Here is a 27,055-nt window from a genome sequence, read left to right as displayed (position 1 = left end):
AACAATCTCTGGAAGGTGCACCAGCTCATCTCTACCGAGGGCGCCAATGTGCCTTAGTGTTTTATACATGCTTTAATTTCTATCATTATGAAAATAATATCAAGTATACATCTTAGTATTTAAATTGCTCAGAGAGCTGTAACAGCATGAAGAACACATAGAATTCAAACCATTTAACGTACTACTTTAGTTACGATGGGATTACAGAAACTATTAAATTAAAGATTTTAAGATGAAGTTTATGACATTCTACTTTAATGACAAAATAAACTACATAATTAAAGTGGAAATTGCAACCTTTTTTCCCACTGTGTGCCTATTTTTTTTTCTTTCCTCTGTGCCCTAATTGGCTTCCATATGACTTTCAGATGGTGGGCTATGACTCGCCTTTTCACGGCAACTTTGATATCTGACCATTTCTTATTTATTTTGAACACTGTGTGACTTTCTAAACTTAAACTTTCGAGTTTCTCCGCCACTTTGTCCCTTGATCATGCCTAAACCAACAAATAGTATGTTTTTCCTTGCCTCTACTTGGTATTCTCTGAAATTCTTCTTTTTCCCTGTGCTTTTGCCATTGTCTTTTCACATAACTCAAAACATAAGGGGCTATTAATTTGCATATTCAAAGAGGCGGGAGGAGCGTGCATGAGTGTTACATTTCACACTGACCGGGAATTATGTAGTGGAAGAACGTGGAAGTTGGCATACGTACAGATTTATGCATCTGAATTATTTTTTTGCATACACATATTTCTGAGTTTGTCCATATGCCAAGTTTTAGTGTGAATTCTACGCATGGCATTGTCCATGGCATTATGCATGAGGCCCAAGGTAGTTAATTTTGAACATACTAGGCAGTGGTAAGTTCTTGAGCTTTGTGTTTCTATTGAGCCTTTTGACTTGACTTCATTTTTGGCTTACTGTATTGACACCCTGGTTGCATTGGAATACATTAGTGTTTAGGAAAAATTCTTTTGTGCGCCACATAAATTCATTGTTTATGAAGAGCATTTTTGTGATATCAAACCTTTTTTTATAAAGTTTTTACAAGCCCCTGTTTGGGTCTAGCTGGGTTTTCAGTGGGATTTCCCCCTCTAGAGGAGATTTTTGAATGTGCAATTGCAAATTACATACTTTGGGATTCCAAGTCACAACAAGGCTAAGATCTGAAGTAAAACCATAACTTTAATAGGGAAACATCATTGCCAATGCAGACGGCTCTTGTTTCTCAATCAAGGAATGCCATAAGCACTTCCATAGAGCTTTATGATAATGGGGTCACTTGTTACGTTTTCAGGCCATCTTGATTAATGGCATTTTGTTTGACTGGAATTTAAACAAATCTCTGTAGTTTTCATTTAAGAAGTTAATTATTTGTGCCATAACCCTCACTTTTTTTTTTTTTTTTTACAGATTTTCAAAGGTGGGAGTTTACTTGAGCCCATTACCTTTTTTTTTTAGTTGTGGAACAGGTTAAGGTTTGGGGTTTGGACCTAACTTTCCACCAATACTGCAGACCCCTGTCAGCACTGGCAATTGACCATGCAGTGCAGTAAATGAAAACAATGCAATAAACCAAGTGACATGGACAAATATATAAATTATAATAACATAACATAAACCATCCATGGCACAAGCAATGATAATGAGTAAGATAATACCAGCAAAATAGATAAGAATAAAATCTATGATGGAAGGGCGCAAAAATTTTGTTCTCTCTGACCATCACCTCCCACCTGCTTTTCAGAAATGGGCCATCCCCCTGAGGGTAAATGTGTTTGCACCTGACCAGCACTTGGATTGGGGACCACCTAGGAATAGCTTGGATTGCTGCTGGAAGAGGTGTTGGTGAGGCCACTTGGGGTTCTTACCCTGTGGCCTGTGCGTGGATCCCAATGTCCCAGTACAGTGACACTGTGCTGAAAAAATGGTGCCATCTGTCAGAGATGTAAAACCGTGGTCCTGACTCTCAGTGGTCATAAAAGATCCTTGGGCTTCTTTCAAAAAGAGTAGGGTGTTTCCCAATTTCCTTTGTGGCAAAGGCTATATAGGTGTCAACCCGACATAGACTGACAGCAGAGACACGTTTAAAATAAAAAAAAAACTTTTATTTTTCTTCACCTGTGGGGCACATCTTCCCCGTAATCCCCACAGGCACAACACAATTCCAAAACACCCCAAACCACACACTTTTTCCTCCACTACTCATCCCAGGCAGCTTCGTCCTCCTCATCCTGATTCTTGTGCCTAGAGTAGTGGCTGCAGGCTCCTTTTATAACGCCCCTGGAAGTGCGCCAGGTGCTCGTTGACCTACTTCAGGCTACACTTCCGGGTGTGGCTGCAGTCCAGCCCACATGGGCTCGTTAAGCCATGCAGCTCCCCCTGGCACTGGCCATGGAGCCCAACAAGGGATGAGCTCCAGAGTTCCACCATTGTGGCCCCGATGCAACCCAGGGGGGCTGCCACGAAATGTTCCGAGGGATGTAGTGTGCATCCCATGGCCGCTCCCCCTGATCCAGTATCAAAAGGGTGTCCCAGCCGTCCACAACACCTTACATTATTTGCCTACCACAACCTGGTCATTCTGTCCCACTAATCTTTCACTGTTTTTAGCTGGCTGGCTATCTCTCTCACCCCATCACCACAGAATAGCTAATATGTGGTGAGTGTATTGGTGCAAAATGGCTGCTGTCACATCATTTAGATGCATGCTCCACTTTGGTGGTGGTTGAATTGGCTCCCCACTCTCTATGTAAAGTGCTTTGAATAGTTAGAAAAGTGCTATATAAATGTAATTAATTATTAATAATATTTTTATTTGTTGTATTTGTATGGTTAATTCACAATGGCAATGACAGATGTTGTTTGCTGACCTGCCCTGCTTATTGTCCCTTGCCCTCTTTTTGATGCAAACCGGTCAGTTAAATTAGTCAATCCAGGAGATTATACAGTAAACTAATCATTACTTTAGCACATTAATGCTATCCTTCTTAGCACATCTCTTACTGTTCGCTTCACCTCCTTAAAATTTCAAGCATGGGAAACCCTTAAGCTTAGACAGAGAAGCTCTAGATACCTCAAAATATTTTCTTCTCCAGTGAAGACTGGAAGTCTGCCAAAGGAGTACATGTTCAGGAACGTTAAGGATATTCTGCAACCAGATTTGCCCTTGGAGGTCACAGGAGGCAGCAGATAGGATTATCTCTTCCAGCCATGAGACTTTTACCAACAGTATAAAGGGAGGATCCAGAAGAGGGCTGGTCAGCTGTGGTTCAGCCACCGTATGATCAGGAACTCTTCCCTTTATCAAGTTCAAGGTTTGTATTCTGTCAGATGAGGTCAACATAAACAGAACCCAGAGAGACTGGACAAAGAGGGAATTTTGGACTGAATGCATTTCTGGTAAACTACTCTTATTTGTGGCAAAGGCTGAGCACCTAACAAAACGACATAATTGTTTCCCAAGAATAAATAAACTTGTGTTTTTCTTTTGAAATGCTTGGTTGTGGCAATCCTTCTCTACCTGATTGTCTGAGCGCCCTCATGTGGTCACACATTCTTTATACAACTATTCAGACCTACTAAAAATACCACATGTACAACACATGCAGAAATAGGATTATAAGGCCAGAACAAAAATAATAAACAATAATTATGTGGCCGTGCTAGAGTTAAAAGTGGATTGATTGGTGGTCTGTACAATACTTTATAATACTGACTTTACCCAAATTCTTCATACTCATGAATGGCATCCTGCCTAATACGTTAAGTCCAGAAGAGGAGGTTAGGATAAGTGTTAAGCAAGACTGAGTATGCTGCAGAATATTTCTCAGACAGTCATCAAAATACAGTGACTGAGACCTCTCCTTTTGAATATTTGCCTGCACACCTGTAGTCTGCTTCTAGATTGTATCTCGTCGGCTTATCTGTGTGTTAATAAGCAGGACAGGAATTTAAAGTCTGGGCCAAGTTCCTTGGTAATCTTGATAAGAATCTTACAATAATATGAAAAATCTACTGAAAACAAAACAGCAAACAGTTACAAAAAATAAATGGCATCAGTCCAAAACATCTAGTATGTTTATGAATTATTAGAATTATTATTATAAGAAGTTGTGATTGACCACTTCTGACTTTAGTAATTGAGCAAGCGAAGAAATTGGGATACTTACGTTATTATGCAGAGCTCTGGATACAAAAGGTTGCTAATTAGAATTTTTTTAAAATCATCACATATAGTTAGAATATAATTTGCGAAAATCACATATTATAGACTTCTATGTTTTACTTAGAAAATCTTTACCTAATGTATATATTTAAATAGTATTTAGGTCTCAGAAAAAAATGTAGCCCCTAAAATATGTAAACAGTGGGATCTAGTGGCTAAGGCGCTGGACGTTAACTTCATAATTGCTATTCAGTTCCCACTTCTGACCCATGGTGTCATCCAAAGCAAGTCATTTGACATGCCTGTGCTCCAATTGTAAAAAATAAGTTAGGCAAATGTACATAACTCTGTAGCTATAAAGTGCCTTGTGATGGAGGTGATGAGGTGCACTATACAGTATAGGTTGTTTGTTTGTGATGTGCATCCATAATGTCTCCAATATCTCTAAACGTTTATACTGTATATGCAATTTTTGTTGCATGCTAATTGAAAATGAACACTTTAAACTCTCATCTCATCAATTATTCCTGTGGCTATTGGATTTGTTTAAAATTCATTTACTAATCAGTCTGATTCCTGATGTCAATTGCACTCCTGGTTAATACAATGGCTTTGCTTTGCACTCAGGTTGAATAGTGCTTCATAGCTACTTGTTCAAATAGTTCATTCAATTTTTGTATCATTTGTTTTCATATGAATTATTTATTCATCTCTCATTTATTTTACATAGTTGAATTATTTTTATCACAATGTTTGTTTACCCATGCAAAAGGCATTATTGGTGCATATGAAAGACGTCATGCAACATACAAAGCATGAATGATTACCTTGTTTACAGTTCAGAAATTTGCTTGCAGCTTACCACGTGGCTTCTTTTCCAGAGAATCAAACAGCATTTAAATGACAGCATCTGCGGCAGAGGTTCTCCAAAAATATGTTGACAACAATAAACAATAATTATTAATTCCATCACCGATTTACTTAAACAGTGTGTCATTTAAACCTAGAATCATATTGTTCAAGCTTGTAAATCTTTGTTAGTGCCTTGTGACATTTGTAAAAGGTAGACTGAAACCGAACACATAGCTATGTGTTAAAAGCTGATTTAAAAGATGTGAGGCTGCTCAGTCATTTTAAAAATATGATATGAACATCTCTGTTTAGTGATAATGGATGTGACAGGTTGTAGTACTGGATGCAGCAAATTAAATCAAAGATTAGTGCATCACTATTATTTATACTTTAATTGCAAACATATAGATTTTTGCAATAGGGCCTATAAAAGGTGTTTATCCCTTTGAAGTTTTCACATTTTATGTAATATGACATTGATCAAGAGAAAAAGACTTTTTAATGTCAAAGTGAAAACAGGACTTTAAAGAGGGTCTAAATATACATATGAATATAAATAAAAATTAAATATATAAATAATAATATCTCTCTATTATAAAAGGAAATTCTGGGACATGACCTTCTTGGAGATAATTTTAACTCCCGCTAGAGATAATTTCAGGTCCCGCAAGACGAGACTTTTTACCAAAAGATTTTAACAAGTCCCGCCCTCCTCCCAAACATTTTCAAGCACTGCCACGGTGCAATCACTTCTCATTCGTGTGAATGCTACTGTCAGACAGAATCCCTGCACTCTCAGCACCAAGCAGGGTCGGAAATAAAAGACAAAGAGTAGAAGACAAAGTAGAACATCGTAAAGAGGTTCAAAAACATTGGCGCGATACACATGCAAAGCAGGTTAGAGATTATTAAAGTACTAAAATTCGAAAGTCTCATAAAACTGATAGTAAAGATCGCATTAGCGCTAACAAGGAAATTATTACTTGGTGAAATAACGGAACAGTGAAAAGAGATCAAATATATGGACATAAGTGATATGACAGAAGTGTGTAGATATTGTTCGGCTTCAAACTTTAAGTCGGAGACTTGTAGATCATCTAATTCGTGTTGCCATCAGGGGTTGGCGAGCGAAGCCCCCTAGTATAATATATAATAATATATATATATATATATATATATATATATATATATATATATATATATATATATATATATATATATATACTGTATATACACTGCTCACAAAAATTAAAGGAACACTTTTTTATTGGGCCTGGCATGAAATCAATTAAACCTGTCTGATAATTTTCTGGTTGGTTAAGCAGCTGAGGTCATTGTTAATCACTTTCAGCTGTATTGGTGTTCATGGACTTAACGACAGGTGCACTAAAGTGGCAACAATTAGAAAACCCTCAAAACAGGACTGGTTTTACATGTGGAGGTCATTTCAAGTTTCTCCCTCTTGATCTTTTTTGGCTGGTTTTCCACTAGTTTTGGCTTGAGTAATCATCTCTACTGGCAGTATGAGGCGATTCCTTAACCCTACAGAAGTTGCACAGGTTGTCCAACTTCTCCAGGATGGCACATCCACACGTGCTGCAGCAAAAAGGTTTAATGTGTCTCCCAGCACAATCTCCAGAACATGGAGGAGATTTCAGGAGACTGGCTGTTATTCTCGGAGAGCTGGACAGGGCCGTAGAAGGTCCTCAACCCATCAGCAGGACCGATACCTGCTCCTTTGTGCAAGGCGGAACAGGCTGAGCACTGCTCGTGCCCTACAGAATGACCTCCAGAGGGCCACTGGTGTGAATGTCTCTACCCAAACAATCAGGAACAGACTTCATGAAGATGGCCTGAGGGCCCGACGTCCTGTAGTGGGCTCTGTGCTCACTGCCCAGCACCGTGGAGCTCGACTGGCATTTGCTCAAGAACACCAGAATTGGCAAGTCCGCCACTGAGCCCTGTACTTTTTACAGACGAGAGCAGGTTCACCCTGAGCAGCTGTGATAGACGTGAAAGAGTCTGGAGAAGACAAGGAGAACGATATGCTGCCTGCAACGCCGTTCAACATGACAGGTTTGGTGGTGGGTCAGTGATGGTCTGGGGAGGCATATCCATGGAGGGACGCACAGACATCTACTGCGTAGGAAATGGTGCTCTGACTGCCATAAGGTATCGAGATGAAATCCTTGAACCCATTGTCAGACCCTACGCTGGTGCAGTAGGTCCTGGTTTCCTCCTAATGCACGACAATGCCCGGCCTCATGTGGCAAGAGTATGCAGGCAGTACCTGGAGGATGAAGGAGTTGAAACAATTGAATGGCCTTCACGATCCCCTGACTTAAACCCAATAGAACATCTGTGGGACATTATGTTTCGGTCCATTAGGCGCCGCCAGGTTGCTCCTCAGACTGTACAACAGCTCAGGGATGCCCTCATACAGATCTGGGAGGAAATGCCACAAGACACCATCCGTCGTCTCATTAGGAGCATGCCCGACGTTGTCAAGCATGCATACAAGCTCGTGGGGCCACACAAGATACTGAAAAGCATTTTGAGTAGCAGAAATTAAGTTTTTGAAAAAATGGACTAGCCTGCCACATCTTCATTTCACTCTGATTTTAGGGTGTCTACACAATTGAGCCCTCTGTAGGCAGAAAACTTTTATTTCCTAAGACATTGCCCTGTCGTTATTTGTATAGATATCCAACTTCATATTGAGATCTGATGTATCTAATGTGTTTCTTTAAAGTGTTCCTTTAATTTTTGTGAGCAGTATATATATATATATATATATATATATATATATATATATATATATATATATATATATATATTATTGTGATGAGCCCAGCCGGGATGCCTTTATGGAAGGACCGGGAGAGAGATGATATCTCCCCCGGACACGAGAGGGCAGTCCCTCTGGTTTGCATCTGGGCCACGGGATTGGAGCTTGGAAGCTCAACCCTGCAGGAAGATTGTCAGGGAGCACATGGAGCACATCCGGGTGCAATATAAAAGAGGCTGCCTCCCTCCGTTCATGGAGCCGGAGTCGGGAGGTGGAGGACAGAGCTTGTGGGAGTGGAGTGGAGGCGGCAGAAGAGAAAGAGAGAGAAAAGAAAAGAGAAGAAGGGACTGAGCTATTTGTGGTGATTTGTGTTCTATGTGCCAGAAAAGGAAAAGAAATAAAATGAGTGTGTGCTTTGGGACTTCTGTGGTCTGTCGGGGCACATTTTTCCACTATATATATATAATATAAATATAGAAATAATAAAGGATAAATATTGTGATGGATGGCCGGCCATTTATCCCGGCCAATACCCCCAAGCCGCCAGGTGGAGCCCTCCTTGCAGCGTGGAGATCCCCAGGAGACCAGCAGGGCATCATGGACATTGGAGTTTTTATGCAAAGCCCTGATGGATGCCGTGGGGGCCACAGGAGGGAGATGCAGGGAGGACCGAGGGCTTCTTCGTGCCCTGTGACCCAGAGGTTCATCACAGGAAGAGCGACGGACTTCCGGGTTGAAAAAAAGGACTATTTACCCTGACCCGGAAGGAATAAGGACTTGTGGACTATTGGGCAGAAACACTTCCGGGTCAGGAGATATAAAAGGACTGTGGGAGCTCCCAGACGGCGAGCTGAGCTGGGTGGAAGGGTGGCAACGCGTCTGGGAGCTGGAGGATTGGTTTATTGGTTATTATTGTAATTATATGAGTATTGTGGAGAAGAGTGTGCTTTGTGCACTGTGGGAGAAAAATAAAGTCAACATTTGGACTTTTACCTGGTGTCTGGAGTCGTGGACAGGGGTTCAAGGGAGCGAGAGCGCCCCATATCGTTCACAGTGGCGTAGTCGGCAGGATACTCTAGCGTCGTTTGCAGAGGACCTGAATAAAATATTTCTGTGGATAACGAACCCCGAGAAGACTACGGAATCAGGAATCACCACAGCATCGCCAAAACCCAAAAAAACCGAGTCCAAAATGGGAAAGAAGAAGGGCAAGCAAAGCGACAACGCCAGCGGGAGTGCCGTAGGTGCAATGGCCGACGCTCGGGAGGAGTTAAGGAGAGGCCTTACAAGTCAGGAGAAACCTCCAGGAAGCAACGATCCCTCTAAGGTACGTGCCGGGAACGACATTAAAAATCCTTTTATTGTTTCTCACCTTGTCCCGTGCATGTACTTTGGAGAGGACCACCTGGAGGCTCCGAGGGGAAAAGGAGACTGCCCCGACGACGACGGCCTTCTCCTGTCGAAGCCAGAGCTCCTAGAAATCGACTTCCGCATGATGGCAGCCGACGAGGGACACGGTAGCAAACCCGGTGCATTCTGGGAAGGAGGAGCTCCGCGTCCTGCTGTTTGCACCTTCGAGCCTGAAGGAACGGACTTGGTCTTTCCGAAAGGGAAGAGGGAGGAGAGCGAGGCATCGCTCAACCCACAAGAAGGTAAGGAGGGTCGGGAAGTAGCTGATCGGGATGTCGAAAAAATATTAAAGACAGACCGCAGTTCGCCGAAGAAGGCAACTCGACCCTTGAGAACTCCAAGTCCCAGAAGCCTCCGTGAGACCCGTCAGAGCACGTGCCTGAAGCAGGCGTGCTCATTGGCTCCCGGTCGGCAGGTAACGCGAACAAGGAAGTGAGTGTTCTGCCCGTCGAAATAAATAATTATATAAACATGCGGGAGCTCGAAAAACTAATCGAGCCCGTAGCGAGTGTCTTACAGGTCCTGACGACCATTGAAAAGATTGTCGGGGATTTGGGAGCGGCAGCCAGAGAGCCGTTGGAGAAGGTGAGGGCCTACGTGCGGCGATTTGGTGGAGAGCCTCCCGTAATGAATGATGCGGCGAGACAGGTAAGTGAGACCCGTATCGTACATAATCGAGGGACGCGGTGTGATCCGGGCCCGCGTTTAATAAGTAGCGGGTGCCAATATACGGCGTACCCTACAAGAGAGGTCGGTACGTTAACCGAGTGGTCGGCGGAAGGGCTAATCGATCCGGGGCAGCTAGACAGTGCTGACTCCCGGAGCGAGGCAGCCCTGAAGACGCCGCCGCCGGTAATTTGTAAAAATAAAGGGGTGCAAACAGTAAAGGGTCTCTCTTTACTTAATAGAGAGACTCGGACTGTAGATAAGCCCCAGATTAAGCAGGAGATTCCGATAATAAAACGGGGGTCTCCTGGCAAGAAAGGTAAAGGAGCAGAAAGAGAAAAAGCACCGGTAGAGGCGGCAGGGGTTTCTCTCCCAGCAAAAGGGGCGGACCTAACATTTCCTTATTGTTTTCAGTCCCGTAGGGGAAGAATACCAGGAGGACAGAGGCAGTGTTACGGGTGCCGAAGGTTGGGCCATATTTGGCAGAACTGTCCTTGGAGAGAGGGGGACAAGATGTCAATTTGGAATAATATTCCCCCTAGGTTCTCCAGGGACCAAGATGTTCGTTTAATCAAGGCTCAACCAGGACGCCCTCTTGGAGGAAGACTTCCCTCTCGGGGCAGGCCGCTCCAAATAATAATTCATCGCTGTGGGGGGGAATACTGTGATGGATGGCCGGCCATTTATCCTGGCCAATACCCCCAAGCCGCCAGGTGGAGCCCTCCTTGCAGCGTGGAGATCCCCAGAAGACCAGCAGGGCATCATGGACATTGGAGATTTTATGCAAAGCCCTGCTAGATGCCGTGGGGACCACAGGAGGGAGCTGCAGGGAGGACCGAGGGCTTCTTCGTGCCCTGTGACCCGGAGGTTCGTCACAGGAAAAGCGACGGACTTCCGGGTTGAAAAAAAGGACTATTTACCCTGACCCGGAAGGAATAAGGACTTGTGGACTATTGGGCAGAAACACTTCCGGGTCAGGAGATATAAAAGGACTGTGGGAGCTCCCAGATGGCGAGCTGAGCTGGGTGGAAGGGTGGCAACGCTTCTGGGAGCTGGAGGATTGGTTTATTGGTTATTATTGTAATTATATGAGTATTGTGGAGAAGAGTGTGCTTTGTGCACTGTGGGAGAAAAATAAAGTCAACATTTGGACTTTTACCTGGTGTCTGGAGTCGTGGACAGGGGTTCAAGGGAGCGAGAGCGCCCCCTATCGTTCACAATATATAAAGTATATACTTGCGTATAAGTCGGGTCTTAAAACCCGAAAATCGATCATAAAATCAGACCCCGACTTTTACACCCGTTCTAAAATATGTCACTTACATTTTTATTTTTTTTACATCTTCTTAACTCCTACAATCTCACACCAGTTTCTTAGACACATTGAATTTTGTTGCAGCAGCACAGTTACCAATTTCTTTTGCCACTTCAATGACTTTTAATTTAAAACCAGCTTCGTATTTTTTTCTGATCAAGGGCTCCATCGAAGATAAGGGATGCTCTTACAATAAAGGTGTGTGAGGGTGACAGTGCAAACGTCGCTTCGGAATAGTTCGGGTGTTAATGTGTGGTCACGTAGGCACAATATATAGAAAAAAAAGGCAGTCTGCTCCGTGATTACTCTCTCAGGTGGGCATTAGCATATCATAATCTCTTGGACCAATAGCATGAGGTTTCCGCATTTGACTTATACGACCGACATTATAAAATACCGTAAATTATACTGTAAAATCAAGCCCCGACTTATACGTGGGAGAATTTAAACGCGAGTACATACAGTAAATAAAAAATAAATATGAAGCACAAAATAGTAAGTGATCACATAAGTGTTCACTCCATTTAATATGACAGACCTAAATCATCACTGAAGCAGTCAGGTGGCTTTATAAGTCAGAGAATTAGCTCAATGGAGGTCTCCTGTCTGTGGTTTCAGTTGATTGTAGTATAAATGGTCCTCATCTGGGACGCCGAACATGTAGTGAGTCAATATGTTGGCCTAACCTACACAATGACGACAAAAAGAAAATGCCAAGAAACTTGGTGAAAAGATGATTGAAAAGGACAAGTTAGGGAATGGAGACAAGAAAATGTCCAAGTCAATGAATTTTCCTTGGAATTCAGTTAAATCAGCGATGAAGAAATCAAAGGAGCAGGCTGGAAATGCTCCTAGAGCAAATCATCCAAAAACACTGTTATTATGCAAATTGAAGACAACTAATGAGGGAGGCCACTAAGAAAACTTTGAGAACTCTGTAGGAGTTACAAGTCACAGTGACTCAGACTAGCGAGACTGTGCATACTACAACTGAGGCCCGAGAGCTTCACCAATCAAAGTTTTTTGGTAGAGTGGCAAAAAGGAAACCACTGTTAAATAAAAACACACACGACATCTCCTCTAGAGTTTGTCAGAAGTCCTCTGGAAGAAGAATCTATTGTCTGATGAGACCAGAGCTTTTTGACGATTAGTGTAAATTATATATTTGGAGTATCCAAACACTTCACATTATCAAAAATACACCATCCCCACCATGATGCATGGTGGTGGCATCATCATGATGTAGAGATGCCTCTCTGCAGCAGGCCCTGGAAGGCTTGTGAGGGTTAATGGCGAGTATATTTTATAGCCACTGTAACATGCTGTTTTCTAAGGTCCATTGAAGCTTAGCTTACTATAATGACATGGGCAATGCCTCATTGAAATTTGGCATGAATGCCATTTGGAGTTCTGTTAAATCATTCATTAAAAAATGGAGAATGGTACAACTGTAAATCTGTCTAGAGCACGCCATCCACAAAAATATAAGTGATTATGCAAGAAGAAGACTGATGTGGGGGTGCCGAGAGACCTATGGTAACTCTGAAGGAATTGCTACAGTGGCTGTAATTGGAGAAACTGTGCAGGCAACAACTGTTACCCAGGTGCTTTACCAGTCACAGATTTATGGATGTGTGTCAAAGAGAACACCACTGTTTAAAATTAAAAAAAAAGGCATTTGGGAGACTTTGAAGTTAGCTAGAAGAAGGTTCTGTGGTCTGATGAGACCAAAATTGAACTTTTGAGCTATTACACTCATCACCATTTTTGGGGTTAGCCAAATATAGCACAATATGAAATAATTCACCAAGCTGTGGGGTGCTTCTCTGCAGCAGGCTTGTGAGAGTGGAGGGTAGAACAAATGCAGCACAATGCAGGGAAATTTGGGAGGAAAACATCATGTAGTCTGCAAAAATCCTGCACCTTGGGAGATTTGTTTTCTAGCAAGACAGCAACTCCAAGCATAAAGCCAACAACAACATTTATTTATGCAGCATATTTTCATACAACTAATGTACACTATATGGTCAAAAGTATTGAGATACCTGACCATTACACCAACAGGGACATTAATGATTGAAATGTATAGACTTTAAAATGGAGATTGACCCCCCACCCCTTTGCAGCTATAATAGCTTCCACTCTTCTTGGAAGGCTTTCCACAAGATTGTGGAGTGTCTCTGTGGGAAATTGTGCCCATTCATTCTGTAGAGCATTTATGAAGTCAGGCACTGATGTTGGATGAGAAGGCCTGCCTCGCAATCTCCGTTACGGTTCATCCCAAAGGTGTTCGATGGGGTTGAGGTCAGGGCTCTGTGCAGGCCAGTCAAGTTTTTCCACACCAAACTGTTGGAATAGAAAAAAGCCTTCCCCAAACTGTTTCCATAAAGTTGGAAACATAGCGTTGTCCAAAATGTCTGAGATTGCTGAAGCATTAATATTGCCCTTCACTGAAAGTAAGGGGCCTAGTCCAAAATGTGAAAAACAGCCCCACACCATTATCCTCCCCCTACCAAACTTCACAGTTGGTACAGTGCAGTCAGACTGGTAATGTTCTCCCAGTATCTGCCAAATCTAGACTCGCCCATCTGACTTCCAATCAGAGAAGTGTGATTTGTCACTCTATAGAACACGTTTCCACTCTTCCACAGTCCAGAGGCGATGTGCTTTGCGTAAGTCCATCTGACACTTGCCATTGGACTCGACGATATGAGGCTTGCATGCAGCTGCTCAGCCATGAAAACCCATTCCATGAAGCTCTCACTGCACAGTTAATGACGGTGGAAGTTTGGAACTCTTCAGCTATGGAATCAGCAGAGCGTTGGCGACTTTTACACACTATGCAGCTTAGTAGTCATTAACCCCACTTTGCGACTTTACGTTCGCTTCAGCTTCATGGCTGAGTTGCTCTTCTTCCTAAACACTTCCACTTTCCAATAATACCACTTACAGCTGACCGTGGAATATCCAGCAGGGATGAAATTTCATGAACTTTCTTATTGCAAAGCTGGCATCCTATTACACTGCCATGCTTGAGCTCTTCAGAATGACCCATTTTGTTTTAAAAATGTTTGTAAATGGAGACTGCATGCCTAGGTGCTTGATTGTATACACCTGAGGCAAAGGGTCTGATTGAAACACCTGAATTCAATAATTAAGAAGTGTGTCCCAAAACTTTGGTCCAAATTGCCGAAGTGAAAGTTACTAGAAAAGAAAAACAAATATGATTAGGAAATAATATTAAAGAATAAGTAACAAAGAAGAAAAAATAAATAAATCTATATGATCTTCAAAAACGGATAAATATCCTTATATACAATGTCATGATGTAAATATCTAAAGAGCTCAGTTAGGTTGGAAAAAAAAATCTGCAGGGGCCCCAAAGCCAAAAGACTGCCCAGACCCCACTGGGAATTCTACCTAACAGAAATGTCCTGAAGTCATTCCTATTTGTTTCCAGGCTTCATATAGAGAAAAGCCAAGCAAAATTACACCTTTTATTGGCTAACTAAAAAGATTAAAAAATGCAAGCTTTCGAGATTACATATTGCAATCTTTTTAGTTAGCCAATAAAAGGTGTCATTTTGTTTGGCTTTTCTCTACATTCATAATGGCTAACACAGTACATCACCCTAGTACATCACCCTAGTAGGCTTCATATGAGAGGATTCGATGTACTCGGTCTCTTGGATAGCTAAGGCACCCACCTTCATTCCATTATCATTGGTGGCTGGCTGCATGGTGCCTTGATCAGGTGGTGGTGGCACAAATAACCATCACAGAATTAGTAAAGATTTCAAATTCCTGAGGATTTGATCATTCTAAGCCTATATAGGAATACAGCTAATGTAGCTATACAAAACACTACATAGAAGTGGCTTAAAAACATTAATGTTAATGTTCTGGAGTGGCCAAGTAAGACTCCATGTCTCAATCCAACTAGGATTTATGGTTGTAGTTGGAAAAGACAGATCAATCATGATCTCCGTGCAACCTGCTAAAGTGGCTGGACTTGTGAAAAGCTGTTTAAGCTGTTTACTCACAATCTCCATGTGATCTGACAGAACTTGAGTTTTGCAAAGAAGAATAGGGAAAAAGTGCAGTGTCTGGGTGTGCAAAGGTGACAGAGACCTGTTCACACAGACTCATGGCTGTCATGGCTGGCAAAGGCACATCTACTACATATTGATTTGAAGGGGGCGAATACCCATTTCATCACTTGTTTTGTGTTTTATAGTTGTAATTAGTTTAGACCACTTTGCAGAGATCCGATTCTGATTTGATATTAAATAGTATTTTACTGTTGATCAGTGACAAAAAAGCCAAACTAAATTCACTGTGATTTCAAAAGAAGAAAATGTGAAACGTGAAAATGAGAGGCACGATGCACGCAGATTTGGGGAGTGGCTGGTATCCTTCTAGGCACTTCACCAGTCTTGTTCACCCTACTATTGTAAAGACCACCCCATGAATTTGTTGCACATTTTTGTTGTTTTACTTAAAATTCAAGTTTTGTGTTGCAAGTATACCCTCCAAAATGTAGTCAAAATCTGCAAAGTCAGTGATGTAGCTGTTATCCTGACCAGCTTGCTAGAGACACTAAGGCTTCTGATCCCTCAAGGTTAAAAGTCAAATCATCTCTGCAATTCTTCCATACTCCAAGACCATTAGGGATCCCAGGCAACACACAAAACAGACTTTTTTGAAGCCGGTGTGTCCTTCACAATCTTCAACACCATCTGCCAGCCATGAAGAACAGAGCAGTGGGAGTGATGTCACCACCACACCAGTCTCAATGTCTTCCAACAGCAGTGACTAAAGTTTTGAGATGTTAGTACAAAATGTCACGGAATTTTCTGGAATGATTAGTGAAAAAAGATATTTTGTGTGTAATGAATATTATTTTGTGTGCTTACTATATTATGAAGAGTGCATTTTATCAGAAATAATGTTTTGTTATAATGAACTCTAGGCAGAAAAGTGTATTTTGAGCAATCTCCAGTGAAAGATTAATTTTTCTTGGTTGCAGACGTCTAACCAGCTAATCCCATAGGTTTGATGTATTAACGTTCCCAGTTTTTAATTTTGTGCCATTTTCTATTAATGTTACTCCCACGAAAGTTGAGGATTGACTGTATTTCTATATTTCATATGTGCATGAAGTTTTGAATGTCATAGTGTATGGAGTTACACAGCACTATCTAACATCTGCTTGTTTAATGGCAAAGCAATGTAATTAAAAATACACAAAATAAAAACAAAATAGTACATGTAATAGTAACAGAGCTTTAAATTTTCATACACTATTAGTTACAGTACTTAATTTAACTGAGGATTCTGAAACTTGAAGGAATAAAATAAAGAGAGAGATAGAGGTTGAGAGCATGCACTGATGGATCCCCACACGACAAGCCATCCAGATTGGGACTTAAGTACAGTGGATGACACCTCAGCACCACATTGGAATGGTTTGGTTTTTTTTTTGTTACAGTGGCTAGAGTGCCAGTCCTGCCACCAACCCTACATTTTCCCTATAAGCTGGATGACCTGCTTCCAGGGCTGGATGCAGATTACCGTCATACCCAGGGGACAAAGCAATTGCAGGTTAAGGGCCTTATTCAGTAGTCTCTTCTGGCATTTGCAGGATTTAAACCAGCAGCCTTCTGATTACTGGTGCAGATCCCTAGCCTCAGAGCCACCACTCTGCCCAATAAAATAAATAGATGCAATAAAAGCAAAAGTGGCACAGTGCTTTGCAGTGCTGCCTTACAGTCTCACATTCATGCCAAGTGCTTATCTGTGTGGAGTCTGCACGTTCTCCCTTTCTCTCCAGGCATTCAAGTTTCAAATATTGAATTGGTGATTCCAATTGGCTCTAAGTTTGTTGGTGTGTAAATGAGAGGTTAACTGGCAACTCCAGATGGTTCCAGTATGAGTGAATGTTAGTGTGAATCTAAGCGTGCTTTGTGATGATCTGGTATCCCATCCTGGTCCAGTTTCATCCTTGCACTTAATGCTGTCTGAACTCAACAATGAAATAAAGAGGAATCCTGTGAAGATGGATGAATCGATGGTTCATTCTAGTTAAAGCTTCCTCATTCTGGTTATGATGTGTCTCCTCCCCTCTGATTTAAGACAGGGTTTACTGATTTGCTACAGATGTGGACAAATGTGATGGTTCCCTTACAGCTCATTGATAAAGTGCTGTATGCATCCTGAAAAGCGATGGAATGAAAAATGTATACCTGCATGCCTTTGATATGTCATAAAGTAAAGCAAAACATGTGTGAAAAGAGATTAGTATTGATTATTCTCAAAGATATTCAAAAATGGCCTAGACACATTTGTTGGTACCCCTAGACAAGAACCTAAATAACTGGATCAGAGTGATTTTTCAAACTAGCGGTTTTCTTAATTTAGTATCACACATGTCTCCAATCGTGCATTCAGTCTTTCAGTCTATTCAAATAGTAAAAAGTAGTCACTCTGGTGTTTGGTATCATCGTGTATCCCACACTGAACATGTACAAGAGAAAGCAAAGGAGAGAAGATCAGAAAGAAAATTACAAACAAGCATGTTAAAGGCAAAGGCTCTAAGACCATCTTCATGCAGCTTGCAAATATTATCAAGAAGTTTAAGGTCCATGGGACTGCAGCCAACCTCCCTGAATGCAGCTGCATGAGGAAAGTCAATCCTAGAATGGGCAGAAGGATAGTGAGAATGGTAAGCAAAATGGCAAGGACAACTTCCAAAGAGATACAAGCTGAACTCTAAGGTCAAGGTTCATCAGTGTTTGATTGCACCATCTGTCACTTTTTGAGTGTTATTGGGCTCAATGGAAGAAGACCCAGAAGGACTCCACTGTTTAAATAATAACATAAAAAATCCACACTGGAATTTGCTAAAAAGCATATTGACAAGCCATAATCCATCTGGGAGAATCTTTATTAGTCAGATGAGACGAAACTGGAGCTTTTTGGCAAGTCACATCAACTCTGTGTCCACAGACAAAAAATGAAGCTTTCAAAGAAAAGAACACCATACCTGCTGAGAAACATGTAGGAGGCCTGGTTATGTTTTGAAGCTGCATTGCTGGATCTGGCATGGAGTGCCTTGAGTCTGTGCAAGAAACAATCGAATCTCAAGACTATGAAGGCATTCTGGATCAAAAATTACTGCCCAGTGTCAGAAAGCTCAACCTCAGTCCCAGGTCATGGATCATCCAACAGGATAATGACCCAAAACACACAGCTAAAAGCACCCAAGAATGGCTAAGAGCAAAACATTGTGCTATTCTGAAGTGGCCTGTTATGAGACCTGATTTGAATTTTATCGAACATAAATGGAAGGAACTGAAACATGCATGTCTAGAGAAGGCCCCCTTCAAACCTGACACAGCTGGAGCAGTTTGTTCAGGAAGAGTGGGCCAAACAACCTGCTCACAGGTGCAGAAGGCTTATTGAGAGCTTCAGGACTCGCTTATTTGCAGTGATTGCCTCTAAAGGTTGTACAACTAAAATATTAGCTTGAAGGTCCCATCATTTTTGTCCATGCCATTTTCATGTTTTATTACTTGAAATATTCTGTAAAATCAAAACTCTAAAGTCTAATTTTTATTAAATGCAGCATACAATGATTGGTGAGAATTACATTTGTCAGTTTTAAGTTATTTCGGAGACAATTATGAGTTGTTCTTTGCACTTTGATTGAGTTGTTCTTGCACTGCAAGATTTCAAACTGAACTTCTTTTATATGCTCACCTCTAGCAGTAATAATTTATGGTTGAGTGTGGTGGTATATTAAGGGCTAATGGGACACAGCCCCCACAGATTTTGTGCAAAATAAGTATCCCTTGGTGATTTAACTGATTATCTTAGTGTTTATAAGAACTCTCCATTTGTCCTCTTAAGAAGTTGTTTTCAATTTTCCATCATATTAGAACATTACAACTTTAGAACAATCTAGATGAGAACAGGCCATTCAGCCCAAAATGGCTCGCCAGTCCTATCTACTTATTTCTTCCAAAAAAACATCAAGTCTAGTTTTGAAAGTCCCTAAAGTCTTATTGTCTACCACACTACTTGGTAGCTTATTTTAAGTGTCTATCATTCCTTGTGTAAATAAAAACTTCCTAATGTTTCTGCAAAATTTACCCTTAACAAGTTTTCAACAGTGTCCCTGTGTTATTGATGAATTCATTTTAAAATAACAGTCTCGATCCACTGTACTAATTCCCTTCATAATTTGAAACACTTCAATCATGCCACCTCTTAATCTTCTTTTGCTTAAACTGTGAAGGCTCGGCTCTTTTAATCTTTCCTCATAATTCATCCCCTTTAGCCCTGGAATCAGCTTAGTTGCTCTTCTCTGGACCCTTTCTACCGCTGCTATGTCCTATTTGTAGCTTGGAGACCAAAAATGCACACAGTACTCCAGATGAGGCCTCACCCCCTTGGACTTGAATTCTACATATCGTTCTATATAACCTAACATTCTGTTTGCCTTCTTAATGGCTTCTGTCGGGAAGTCAATAGCTTAGAGTCCACTGCGACTCATAAATTTTCCTACCGGCCATTGTGTATTCAAACCTAAAATTTTACTTCCTATGTGTAATACTTTACATTTACTGACATTAAATTTCATCTGTTACAAATCTGCCCAAGCCTTTATGCTGCCCAAGACCTTCTGTAATGATATAACGGATTCGAAATTATCTGCCAATCCACTTATCTTGGTATCATCTGCAAACTTAACCAGCTTGTTACTTATATTCCTATATAAATCTTTTATATATATTAAAAATAGCAGCGGCCCAGCACTGAACCCCATGAAACACCACTCTTAACATTGGCCAGTTCTGATGAGGTTCCTCACACCATCACCCTCTGCTTCCTGCTTCTGAACCAAATATGCTCAACATAATGCCATATCTTGAATGATAACAATTTTTATAGTATGTTTATTTGTCTTTGTGCTGAGTGCTGCAGGCCTGTTTTTGGCTGAAGGGGCTAGCACTATTGGCCCTGCAGTGTTCTTAGCTAAACCTTGGGTATGTGTATGCATGGGTGCAACCTTAACTTTCCAATTAAGCAGTGGGTCTTAACACTAGAATTACCAGAGCCTACGAAAAAACTCGTAGATCCGTCCCACCTTAAATCGCTTCTTAAATCCGTCCTCACCTCTCCGCCAGTGTCTTTTGTCCTGTTAATGTGCAGATTAAGAGCAGCAAGCAGCCGGCTATTCCATCCCCCACCGTCGCAGAACATGCACGAACTTCTCCCAGCTCATGCCTTGATTGATTATCTGGGAGTGAAGTGGTGTTTTAGAGTGGAAATAATAGATTGTTTTTGGAACATGGGGGTTACGTTCCTAGAGCACCCACGAATTGTGAAAAACCGCAAATTTTGGATGTAGTTAAAAAATGCCTATTTTCATAGTTTAAACCCGAAAAAATGCCCCCAAAACACTTTCATTTAATTTCAGACTCAGCTTAATATATTACCTAAACATAAAGAATGTAAAGGTAAACCTGTATACTGTACCGCTATGTCTCCTGCAGTGCTAGAATGTAAAATACCAATGTTACCGCTATATGTACTATAATTCATGCAAGCACATTTTCATTGCCAGATGCCTTAGACGGTGCAGCTCGTCTCTGTGGCATCTTGGTGCTTTAACCCTCAAACCCTTAAAAAACTACTGGAAGAATATGTACAAAGTGCAACTGATGTCATGGATGAAACTCCATGGATGAATCACTGAGACATCTGTGCTTGATCTGGCAGCATGCAAGCACACAGAGGTAAGCGATGATGCTGGCAGGCTAGTCTTAGTGCAGCGGCTAATTCCCATGGACAGTGAAGCTGCAGTACTGCAGGGTGTCATGCTTGGGTCACAGAATTGCACAGAAACACAGGATATTGTAGAGACAGGAACTTTATTCAAACACTTCAAACAAACATGTCTCTTACAGAAGTAAAAGGAGCTCAGTATGCAGTTAGTTATTGATTAAAGAATAGACAAACATCATAGGGGAGCACAACCCCCAACAGGAGCAGAGAATATCTGAGGGAGGAGAGAGAGAAGCAAAATAAATGTAGTGGCACGCAAGAAGTAAGCCCAGCAAGTAAGGGATCAATGTGAAGGTAGTCTATCAGCGTTTTTTAAGAGAGGGTTTTTGAGGAGTGTCTGTGTCTTATAGGGGTGTATTCAGCCCCCCTGCTCACAAGGGGCTTGCGCTAAGAATATTTTTAAGGTGGAGATTCCAGGGACGCACACAGCCTTGACCCGACCCATGTGCACTCACAAACAGAGACAAAAACAAAGCAAACCGGTAATCAAACAGCAAATAAAGAATGTAATGAAAACAAATGAAATAAGAAAACAACAATACCACCCCTGTTCCCCTTACGCCGATTACACATTAAATACAACAAAGCACAAACAAAACACACACAGTAAATCATGATAAATGGGAACGAATGAAATGTAATGATGAAAATAGATAGTCCAGAGATCCGCACGTTGAATGAGAACGTACAGATAGTCCTACCGGTAGTTCCTGAAATGTTGAAGATGGGTGGACAGGTTCAGGAGCGCTCCTTTCTTTGCAGGATGGCCATGAATCCACTTACAGCCCTCATGTACACAGGCAGACAGCAGACAATCCAGACACACAAAACAATCCAGGACAAAATGAATAAGTACAGGTAACCCAAGAGAAGGCAGACAGACAGGAACTTGAAACACAAATTACAAAAACTTTTTATTTGCTTATGGTCACCGGACACCTTTTTAAAAGCCGTGCTGATATACTTTGACCAAAACAGCCCCAGCACCTCAGCAGAAGACCAATCAGAGCCACTGCAGGGACTGCTGGGAGTTGCAGTTTCAAATTTTATTGGCTACTTTCACCATCCCAAGCTGCAGTTGCTTCCTGTTCTCTCTACAGTACAGTATTGCCACGAAAAAAGCCATAAAAATTGCGGAGGCTATTTGCAGTTTCAGCTAACAATTATTAGTTAGGTTCTAAGAAAAAATCCATGAAATGACTGAGGCCGTGAACTCTGAATCGCGACTTTGCGGGGGTCTACTGTATAGTGAAGTATAAGAAGACACAGAGAAACAATTAAAGGTTGGGGAAACCATCCCCGTATAGTGTGTACAGCTCAGGCCAAGCAGTAGTGCTGAGGTACTGGTCATATGCATACAAAGTACACTTTAGACACCGAAACTGTTTCCAGAGGTAGCTTTTATGAGGTGGAACTGGAAATACAGTCATAAAGGAAATGAGGGTGACGGAGGAGTAGGGTGATGGAGGTGACGTCAGCATGGGAAGCTGGACAGGAGGACATCAATGATGAACCGGACATAAAATCATCATGGGGACTGTAGACAGATCCGGAAGTGTGTTGTTGGTAAGTTGTCTGTTTACATTTTGTCCAGTTTCGTCTCTTCATTTTTCCTGCTGAGAAAGAGAGAGGGGCATTAGCGCGCTGTATAGTAGTTCCTTCCTGAGGTTTTCTACGATCTGTCAAGGCCGTTGGATGCCCCCCACTCGCTTGTGTGTGACAATATATATATATATAAATATATATATATGTATGTACATATGTATTCATAGGTCTGAATTGCAATTTGATTATTTGGATCATTACCTACCAGGTAACACTTGTGGTTGGTCGGCCAATTGGCAAACATCCACTACGAGAAGCAGATCATATGTGATACAGTACCTGAAAAATAATACAAAGAGTACACAATACATATTTCGCCCTATTTGAGGCTCATCAGGTGTACAAACCTTTACTTTTTACCTTATGGGGATCAAACCTTAGACGTCAGCACCCGAGGCAAAGACATCCTACCCTCCACCACACTACTTGGTAATTTATTTATTTATGTGCCTAAGGTTCTTTGTCTGAAGAAAAACTTTCTAACATGTGTGTGAAATCTGCTCTTAACAAGTTTCTTATCATGACCCTGTGTTCTTGTTGCAGACTTTATTTTAGTTTAACAACTTTAATCAACTCTACCAATTGCTTTCATAATTTTAAATGCATCAATCATGTTTCCTCTTAATATTCATATATATTACCTATAATATTAAACTGACTATAATAAATAAAATCCACGAAGAATGTGGTAATTTCTTAGACAAAAATTATACACGTAACCAAAACCAGAAAAAATTTTAAAAGCATAAACAAAAAATGAATATGACTACTAAATTCCCTGGCCATAGAAACCCCAAAGACCATCCTCAAATAATTTTAGAGGTTGAGGAACTGTTAACAAAACCATAAAATCACAAGCTAGATAATGACAGTGAATATCTTTCTTAATAATTCTGGAATTATTTTTGCATTTATTATTTTATCTGATCAGTGGCAAGCACTTCATTCTCATATTTGAAACAACCCTCACAGTTCAAAAAAACATTTAAAAATATTTTATATTTTTCTGATTAAATATTAAACAAACCCACCTTTTAACCTCAAGAAGAACTTCTTTGATTTCACTTTTCTTACTTTTTTACTACAATCTGAAATTTTGTGTCTCATTTTGCCAAGTCTCTGCATGACATGAAGTCAGCCGCAGTATGTTATGCAATGTAATCCTAGCTTGGTTATGTCAAACTTATTGATTGCTTTATATTTCACAGGCACCTTGGAAATGTTTCATTGTTTGATCATGTCTTCATATAAACAACCACAGTTTAAAAAGCCCTAAAGCCGCAGTTTCATTTTAAGCTGGATCAATGTTCTTTTATTTTTTCTTTTATTGACCCACTGTAGCAGCATTTCTTAATTCAATTTGGTAGCAGGGGGTGAGGTGGATACAGATATCTAAGGGTTAATTTATTCACTGAAGCTTTCTGAATCTGAACACTAACTCTGATTCTTCCCAAGCCAACAGGCTACTTACTGTAACGTTTATGTCATTTTGGAATATTTGTTCTCCTGTCATTTACCTACTGGCCTACATTAAATTAAGTATGTCCATCAGTCCATTTATTTTCTTATCCAAAAAGTAATATCCCAGGGAGATGGAGGCCATTCTGGCAACATTATTTGTCACAAGACACATTCACTCATATTGGACCGGTGTAGTTTTATCAATCAACTAGTCTTTGTGATGTTGAAGGACCTGGGAAAATACACACACAGAGAAATGAGGGAGTAAGCACAAAGGTAGTAGCCAGAATAGGATCTGAACTCAGGACTCTCAAATTGTGAGGTAGTAGGAAGTAACACTGCACTACAGTAGCCCCCATATTATGCATGAGCTATATGGTACCATTGGATAACTATTTATTTGATTATTTCTGTATTAAATGATTATCTCTAGAACTATAACTTTAGTTAGTTGAATAAGCTGAATGCAAATAGAAGCATAAGAAAAAACAATTAAATAACTCATAGAGTGCCATTTGATTGGAATAATTGAAAGAAGGTATCAGGAGTATAATGTGATTAAAGAACTAAGGTGAAGATTAAAGGTATAGGGCCTCATGCATAATGCCCTGTGTAGAATTCACACTAAAACATGGCGTACGGACAAAAGTGGAAATGTGCGTACACGCAAAAATATTCAGATACACAAAACCATGCTTAAGCCAACTTTTTAAAAAACATGCGGTCACTGATTACAACTGCAAGATGTTATGCAAATGAATATGAATAATGTTGCATCTGTGCCACAATGTTTTCCGAAATGTACTATACAGGTCATAAAATGAATAATTCCAAATATCATATATATCTGTTTTGCTTTTTTTTTTGACATCATAGACCATAAGGTGCATACTAATTCAGCGTGAGAAGGAACACTCAATAAAACTGAATAAAAAAAAAAATCAAGTGACAGTGAGATACAAAGAAGGCAGATTCACCAGTGTTTGTGTGTCAGCTGTTATCCCTCCAGATCAGAGAATGTCCAGTTCCATTGCCTCAAAACACCACTCACATCTACAGTTATTCCCAGTTTCAAATAAAAACTAACAGCATCAGATCCCTGGGTGGGGGGTGGTAGTACAGTGGTGTGAAAAACTATTTGCCCCCTTCCTGATTTCTTATTCTTTTGCATGTTTGTCACACAAAATGTTTCTGATCATCAAACACATTTAACCATTAGTCAAATATAACACAAGTAAACACAAAATGCAGTTTTTAAAAGATGGTTTTTATTATTTAGAGAGAAAAAAAATCCAAACCTACATGGCCCTGTGTGAAAATGTAATTGCCCCCTTGTTAAAAAATAACCTAACTGTGGTGTATCACACCTGAGATCAATTTCCGTAGCCACCCCCAGGCCTGATTACTGCCACACCTGTTTCAATCAAGAAACCACTTAAATAGGAGCTGCCTGACACAGAGAAGTAGACCAAAAGCACCTCAAAAGCTAGACATCATGCCAAGATCCAAAGAAATTCAGGAGCAAATGAGAACAGAAGTAATTGAGATGTATCAGTCTGGTAAAGGTTATAAAGCCATTTCTAAAGCTTTGGGACTCCAGCGAACCACAGTGAGAGCCATTATCCACAAATGGCAAAAACATGGAACAGTGGTGAACCTTCCCAGGAGTGGCCGGAAATTACCCCAAGAGCGCAGAGACGACTCATCCGAGAGGTCACAAAAGACCCCAGGACAACGTCTAAAGAACTGCAGGCCTCACTTGCCTCAATTAAGGTCAGTGTTCACTACTCCACCATAAGAAAGAGACTGGGCAAAAACGGCCTGCATGGCAGATTTCCAAGACGCAAACCACTGTTAAGCAAAAAGAACATTAGGGCTCGTCTCAATTTTGCTAAGAAACATCTCAATGATTGCTAAGACTTTGGGGAAAATACCTTGTGGACTGATGAGACAAAAGTTGAACTTTTTGGAAGACAAATGTCCCGTTACATCTGGCGTAAAAGGAACACAGCATTTCAGAAAAAGAACATCATACCAACAGTAAAATATGGTGGTGGTAGTGTGATGGTCTGGGGTTGTTTTGCTGCTTCAGGACCTGGAAGGCTTGCCGTGATAGATGGAACCATGAATTCTACTGTCTACCAAAAAATCCTGAAGGAGAATGTCCGGCCATCTGTTCGTCAACTCAAGCTGAAGCGATCTTGGGTGCTGCAACAGGACAATGACCTAAAACACACCCGCAAATCCACCTCTGAATGGCTGAAGAAAAGCAAAATGAAGACTTTGGAGTGGCCTAGTCAAAGTCCTGACCTGAATCCAATTGAGATGCTATGGCATGACCTTAAAAAGGTGGTTCATGCTAGAAAACCCTTCAATAAAGCTGAATTACAACAATTCTGCAAAGATGAGTGGGCCAAAATTCCTCCAGAGCGCTGTAAAAGACTCATTGCAAGTTATCACAAACGCTTGATTGCAGTTATTGCTGCTAAGGGTGGCCCAACCAGTTATTAGGTTCAGGGGGCAATTACTTTTTCACACAGGGCCATGTAGGTTTGGATTTTTTTTTCTCCCTAAATAATAAAAACCATCATTTAAAAACTGCATTTTGTATTTACTTGTGTTATATTTGACTAATGGTTAAATGTGTTTGATGATCAGAAACATTTTGTGTGACAAACATGCAAAAGAATAAGAAATCAGGAAGGGGGCAAATAGTTTTTCACACCACTGTATGTATCGTGATCATGACTGAGAGAATAAAAGTGCAAAAAAAAAGTACTTATATACTATAAATGTACATCAGCTGTTACAGACGCAAACCAAATGTATGTGTGTACTGTATAATATTAACAATAAGAGCAGCTCACTACTGAAAATGGCCAATGTTGGAGGCAGTCGGGATCAAACCGGGGACTCATGATTACAAGTCAGCAAT

The sequence above is a fragment of the Polypterus senegalus genome, chromosome 1, assembly GCF_016835505.1.
Source record: "Polypterus senegalus isolate Bchr_013 chromosome 1, ASM1683550v1, whole genome shotgun sequence".
NCBI classification, from domain to species: Eukaryota; Metazoa; Chordata; class Cladistia; order Polypteriformes; family Polypteridae; genus Polypterus; species Polypterus senegalus.
Note: the sequence above shows the minus strand (reverse complement) of the source record.